The sequence below is a fragment of the Columba livia genome, chromosome Z (assembly GCF_036013475.1).
Source record: "Columba livia isolate bColLiv1 breed racing homer chromosome Z, bColLiv1.pat.W.v2, whole genome shotgun sequence".
Lineage (NCBI taxonomy): Eukaryota > Metazoa > Chordata > Aves > Columbiformes > Columbidae > Columba > Columba livia.
In genome coordinates, this window is record NC_088642.1 from 17,453,102 (window position 1) to 17,460,405 (window position 7,304).

The 7,304-nt window shown below is 42.4% G+C and overlaps 1 long non-coding RNA gene across 1 annotated transcript; it reads left to right on the top strand.

The window, feature by feature from the left end:
- Nucleotides 1-2,855: 2,855 nt before the first annotated feature.
- LOC110361189 (uncharacterized) lies at nucleotides 2,856-6,875 on the top strand. The gene is made up of 2 exons (XR_010469245.1): nucleotides 2,856-5,415; nucleotides 5,859-6,875. It is a non-coding gene; the product is annotated as an uncharacterized LOC110361189 (long non-coding RNA).
- The last annotated feature ends 429 nt before the right edge of the window (nucleotides 6,876-7,304 follow it).

Genomic DNA, 7,304 nt, shown 5'->3' on the forward strand with positions numbered 1-7,304 from the left:
GTAGAAATGCAAAAAAGGCATTTGGGCATTGTTACACTGCTTGCAATAATACCTGAACTGGCTTGGCTAAATGAGCTGCCTTCAGGTGTGTTTATAGGATCTATCATGGCAGTGCTATCTGCTATAGAGATCCATCCTTGGCACCTCAGGGTCTGGGCTCATGTGATGCTGTTCCTATTAGACTGCTTATCTCCCTCTGGGAAGCACCAGCCCAGCACCACAGCAGCCTGGCCAGCATGGGCTGGGGTTAAGAGAGCCAACAGTAGCCAAATGGCAGCACTGGAGGTGATGGCGTGAATATGTCTTTGTGTGGGGGCAGTGCATGGGGGAGAGCTGCCTGAGAAACCTAAGGAGGGGGGCTTTCTGCAAGGGACAATTGTTTTCTTAATTGTCCAGGATTTCAAGTGCATTGGAACATAATATACTGTTTCATTGCCATAATCCTTCTGTGGGAGACAGACTATGATCCCTATATCACAGAGATGCTGAAGAATGGATTTACCAAGACCATAATTTTCAAACATTAGAAAATATATTTCTGCCTTAAATCTGCATTTGGATTAGAAAAGTCTTAAACTTTTTGTTCCAAAGAGGTGGCAGAAGTCACAAAGAAAGTCTGCTGGAATTACTAGGCATTGCTTCTTCAGTTTAATCAACCATTTTGTCTTTTTAATGAGAAGGCTGTTTGTCCTTTATATTTCTCGGTCAATTAAACTAGGTGAAAAGCCCCTGCAAGAAGGTTCGTAGGCATTTGCTTAGCATTGGGAAAGTTTGGAATTTTTTGCAGCCTAGCTCAGAATTTCTTCAATACACCACAGCCAAAGCAGGCACCACTGCAACAGAAAGGACAGCTTGTGAAAACAGCCAGTTTATATCCTGCATGGTGTCTTTTGCACAGTTGCCCCTCTGTAATACTTTCCAAGTGGCTGCTTGCAAAAGCTGGCTCAGTCTCTGAATGACAGACCAGCATACAACCAGTGATAGCAGAAAGTCTACGTAGAAAAAATGTCCTTCTCTCAGGAATTACTTTTTTTTTTTTTAATTTTTTTTTTCCAATTGAAAAAGAAAGAGAAAGAGAGAAAAAAGGTGTTGGTGTGTGTTGTTGTTGTTGTTATTTTTTTCCCCCAAGTGCTTTCTACTTCGTGATTTTCAAGCATTTTGAAATCACTGTAACTTTTCATCTTTGAATTCTGAGAACCTTTGTCTAAGCTAGTAAAATCACTGCCTAGCTAAGCCTGTTATCTAGTGGAAGAAGATTAGTTTTCCTTTAATGACCTTATAGAGAGTGTTTGAAAGAGGTGCTTTTTGCCTGTCATCAACCATGTTTTCTACCATAAATATGCTTAAGCAGAAGATGAGATTTTATTTACCTGTTTTCTCAGAAGATATATGAAAAGGATTTTGGGCCTTGGTTTTCCTTAGGTTTGTATTAAAACCTTCCACGGAAATTTAGAGGATTGAAACATCTTTTTGGTTTAGACTGGACAAGCGGGAAGGTAGTGAGGGACACTTTACCAGTAAGGAAGGGAAAATGTTGGTTCCTTACTACAGTGCAGTGTGCCCTCTGAGCTTGTTTCTGACCTCTCCCACTGCAGATTAAACAACCCAGCTCTTCAGGAGAGTCCCATTGCGTTGCTACCTGTGTGGAGGAGTTCCTGGTCCCTATCTTAGGAAATGTGAATCATCTTTCTAACTTACATTGTCCTAAATAGAGCTGAAGGAGTTGGTAACTTCTCAGCTGTCTACAGTTTCTCTAACTTCGACGTACTGGTGCAGATGCCTCTGTCTGAATTGCTCACCTGGGGCTCATGCACAGCCAGGGGAGGTGAGCGGGGCTTCTGGGAGCATGATTCATCCCATCTTGAAGTACAAACTTAGATTAGCTCAGATGAATTGCAGCCTGAGTCTCAGCTTAGACAACTCTGGATACTTCGTGTGTTTGGCCCAAATGTTGGTGTCACACTGTATCAGTCCTCTGAGAGTGGTCACAGCTCTGATGTCCCTGGCGACCTGGCCGTGGGTCTTCCCCCCATCCTGCCCACTGCCCAGCACCCCATTCCAGCCCACCATGAGGAAGGGGGCCTCGCCATCCCCTTTGGTGGAGAGCAGGAGCTGGGGGCACAGAGGTTGGCAAGATTGTCAACATGGATTGCCAGTTGGGAGCTGGGACAGGATCAGTGATGTAGCTCATCCTGTGGTCAGGTGCTGCTGTCCTGCCAGTTCAGCTGGTGGCTGAGCAAGGGTGGTGGGATCCTGTCCCCCTCCCATGGGCAGAGCCACCAGCCCTCCTTGGTGTGGCTGTGGGAGCCTGTGGCTGCCACGACAGCCTGGGAGGAGATACCTGGTCTGATGCATCTTCGAGGTACTGTGTTGCTGTTTCTGGAATGACACAACAATATATATTATGCAGAAAATGTATAAATACCAGACCTGTAGAAGGAGCCTAAATCTGCTCCTGTAGCCTTGTCTAATTTGACTTCTTCCCCAGTGCCCTGTGTTCTCACTGAGCTGTGGCATAACCTATTACTGCATCCTCAGTATCACACTGTGCAGAGCACTCTCATACCTTGAGCATAAAAGATGCTATAAAAATGTAATTATATTCTATATCTGATATTAATTCATATTCTCTCAACTAATGGAGGAATTTTCAGTGCCCATTTCATTTCTCTAACGTTAACTTTTTAGACAAATTTAGCTATGGTACAAAGGTTTTATGTGGAGCAGGAGTTTTCCTTTTTATTTCCTCCCCGTTCTTCCTCTTCAGGTGAAGGCCTGATTCTGTAGTGCACATTGTTGTCCTTGCTTGGTTGAACTCAGCAAAAATGGCAAGAAGCTGGCAGAGTGATAGGGCTTCTTGTCTCTCACCCTGACCTTTGTTGTAAGTCTTCATTTTTCTAAGGTCAAGTATATGCATTCGACCTTTGTTGTAAGTCTTCATGTTTTCTAAGGTCAAATATATGCATTCTGGGTTACTGGTGGCTGTGGACAAAGAAATGACCATTTTCCTCCACAGTCCAGTATGACGGAGAAATTTATTTATGGTGCATTACTTGAAATGTATTTAGCTAGTTGTTAAGCCATGCCTTAAAGTGTGTTTTAAGAATTAGGAAGTGTTTACCTACTCCATCTTGACCGTCTGAGGGCAGTGTCCCCTAATACTTGCTAGAAGTGAAATGCCTGGTCATTGCATACTGTCTGCACTGCACCCACCCTCTCAGGATATCATTCAAAACTCACAGATGTCAAAGGGAGCCTTTCCACACATCTTAACTGCATCTTGGACTTGGGCATATTGAGCTCACTCTCTGGGCCAGAGTGTCTATTGGTTTAAGTCTTCAATGGCATTGAATCCAGCTTGGGGCATTCCACATGATCGGTTTGTAGACCTGAAACTAGATGGGACCATGGCTGACCTTTGGGTCAGACCTCTCATATACAGCCAATACAGACTGCTACAAAGTGCTTTTTGCATGAAGCAGTTGATGCTTGGCTGTAGCATGACTTTGCAAAGACTATCCTATCATGTTTTAAAGACTTCAAGTCATAGTGAATCTATAGCAGTCTTTGATAAATTGTTACATAGGCAATCAAACTCAGTGTTAAAAACATCCATCTTAGACTCAATATGTTTAAGTTCATATTCCACCAGATACGTAGTTACTCAGAATAAACTGTCCTTCGGTTAATTTTGTTTTTGCTGTTAATGCTAATTATATGTTGTGCAGCACAGCAAACCACCAGGCCTTCCTGTAGGTGTAATTCCATCTCATTCTGAAACAAAGCTTTGTGTCTGGAGTTCAAAACAGGTGTTTTGGGTAGGAAGGGATGAGAAATTCAATGGAAGAAGCATCACTGGGAAAGGAAATATGAGGCTTCTAGAAGGGGCAGACCCTTCCTAGATTTCCTTCTCTGTACTTAAGGTGCATACAGTGGGGATGATGGAAAAAACATGGAAGACGACAGAATGATGGTGGTTTTTATCAGCTAAGAACCTGATATCATCCTTATGCTTTACATAGGTTAGTTGTGGGCAACTGAACAGTGGCATGGCTATGTTTCAACCCACGTACATATGAGATCACATAGGACACAAGGTACATTTATATAAAGACATACCTCAAACATAGTCCTTCCTGTTTTGCATGGAGTAGGTACATGAGCACTGCACCGATATAAGTTCCTCTTTAAACTGTGAGGGAAAGTGTTGTAATGTTATTTCTCCTAGTGGGAAATGGCAGAATATTTTGATTTGGACAACAAAAGTGGTAAAGTAATAAGGCAGTACCTCTTGTTACTTTTCTGGCAACAAAAACATTAGGTGCCGAAGGTTCTAGATCAGTGTCAAATAATCAGGAAAAAGAAAAAGGATAATTTTGGCAGAGCAGTGTAAAAAACCTAAAGGCAATTATGATCAGCACAGTAATCCTGATATGTTAAGAGTTGTTGACCCTGAACCTGTTATCAGCTTAAAGCATTACATGTAGATGATTCTTCTTTCATATTTTGCAGATGATTGGTGCTGAGAAAGCTGGACATTGGCAGCAGAAGTACAGTGGTAAATACAATACATTCCAACACACACATTTAAACACCAGTGTGTCAAATGAGTGTTGCTGGTTGTTTAGGCACTAGTAACAGGCTTTGGGCACTAAAGGTGATTCTGAACACACTGGAGAACAATTTTGGAAGTAGAAAAAGATTGCTGGAAATTTGATATCTGGTGGGTGGGAAGTTGGCTCAAGCCTTTGTCTTTCCTTCCCATGTTTTTAAAGATTTTATATCATGTGAAAACACTTGCAATATTGAACGGAAATCAGAAAAATCTGGTTTGGGCTGGTACAGGGCAGTGCTGAGGGAGCTGTGTCCAGACCAGTCACAAATTACACCTAGTCCCTGAGCTTCTCATTAAAACCCACTGGAGCTCGCCACTGTTGCTGATTCCTCCCTGAGGAGCCTTCCAGCTATTGCTTGTTTTCACAGGAGCTTTTTCTGTCTGCTCCCTTGCCTTGGCCAGGCTCAAACCTAGAAATTCTTGCCTGTGTGGGGAAGAGGAATCTCTACCAATTCCCCTGCTCAGGCTCCCTGCCTGGCTGATACCTCAGGAGCACTAACTACATCAGCAGGCAAGGAAGAGAGGAACAGTACTGCTTCTCATACTCAGCTTTTCTTCTCTCTGATCCAAGTGATCTGTAAACCCAGGTAGTTGTACAATTTTCCTCTCTCAGTTTTGCAGGTTTTTTTCACTGTGAGCACTCCTCCTGCAGCCTGTTGTGTGCATCCTCTGTCTGCGCCCTCTGAATCCACGTCTGCTGTAACGGAACCACTTCACCCTCATCTAACGTGTGTCAGGGACCCTCTCTCTTCTTCAGCTCTGGCTGGGGCAATGTGGAGCTGCCTGCTATATGGACAGAGGTAGTAGATTATAGGAACTGCAGAGCAAAAATATGAAGCCTTTACTTCAATATGTTCAGCTCGGGCTCTGTGTCAACTTATGGCTCTGACTTAAATGAGCTTCAGCCACTTAGAGAAAGCCCTGGAAACCCCAGGACCTTTAGAAAATGCTTAGCTTGAGATACAGCTCAGGCTTACTTGTCCAGGCACAGGAGATTTGGGTTGCGGAAGGCACATAGTTAGTACTGATAACAGTCTGTACAAATCCCCATGTCTTGGCTGCAGCCTGTATGTGGCTGCCTTATTGGTTGCTTCCATCTGCTTTAACAAGTGCGGATATAAATAGCTGTCTGGGTCTCCACATCTGACCTAGTTTCATTTCACAATACTAGTCCCATCATTAAATAGACCTCCCTCCATTTCATCTCTTTTGGTTAGTTCCTGATTATTTTTTTGCCTTGCAGCTTCTAGTTTTTCCCACCAAAGTAGTGCCATACTCACCATTTGACCTAATCTGGAAGACGGGAAATCAGATGTGGTATTGGCTCAGAACCTGAAGAGGTTCAACCTCATTAACCAGCCATAGAAAGGAGAAGACTGAAGAAAACCTCAGGTGGTGGTACCTCACAGCAGATGAGTTTTGTTGTTGTTTGTTTTTTTCTTTTTTCTTTTGTATTTTTTTTTTTTTAAGAAAGAAGAGAAAAAGAAAATTAAAGATGAAATATCCTCCTGAAGAACACACTGAAGTGTTTTACACAGAGTTTGTTACCTGCACACAGAATAGGATGTGCACACCAATGTGAACTACTGTGCTCTTGGGACCTCACACCATCTCTCTTGCAGATTTTCATGTTGTCTGAAAGAGAAAGAGAGGAAGGCGGGAGGACTTCTTAGAAAGAGGCCCTTAGCAGCAGAGAGAGCAGGCTCGAACATGGTGCTGGAGTGAGACAGGAGTGCAATAATTCTTCTGTGATGGTCATAGAGAGTTTTGAACCAAAAATTGTGGAATGGCGTCGTGAGCTGGCCAGATGGAAATGTGTCTTCACTCCATGGTACATGGAAAAACAAGTTTATCGTGTTCTGTCTTTAGTCTCAGCCATTCTTGGCAACATTGGTCACATCCTGGAAAGAGCGAAGGGGAGGAAGCGCAGAGGGGAGCCAGTAGGCAAATGGGTTATGGAGTTTGGTTTGTCCTCTGCTTAGGGAAGCTGTTCAGCTTTGAAGGATTATATCTGATTGCTGAGGAAGAGTGTACAAAATAATTATGCTTATTTTTTTTAAACCTCATCACTGCTTCTCAGTATTTTACCACTGTTTCTTCTGCAGTGACAATAATCCTTCCCAGAAGATGGTATAATGGTTGCAGCTTGCTCTGTCATCTACTTAGGTGGTAGGTCGGGCTAACTAAACAGCTGGGAAACAGAACTGCTTTCCTTATTGGGTCAGAAGGTAAAACACAATAAACTCTGTTTTCGATATGACAGGTCTTTGTTTTTGTTGTTGTTTATACATATAGTTGCCACCAAAAATAACTTTTGCTCAGTTGTCATTTCCTTTTTTGGTTGACACACAATATTTAGCTATTCAGTTCTCTGATGTTGTAGCAAATAGCCAGACAATTTTAAAAATAAATGTTCTCTTAGCATTTGCATATTTTCCCTTCTGTTCATTTTTGGGTCTGGGAAATGGAAAGAGACTTCAAAAGCAGTCCAAGTTTATTTTAGAAGCAGAAGGATGTTTGGCATTCTTCTTCTTCTTCTTCTTCTTATTATTATTAATAATAATAATAAAAATAATAATTTCCTTGTACCACAGTATTGTTTTCTCCATTTATTGTCTCAGAGTTGGTGTTAAATGTGATCTTTTTAGGGCATCCTTTGGATTTTCAGGGTTTCTTAAGCACCCTTTCT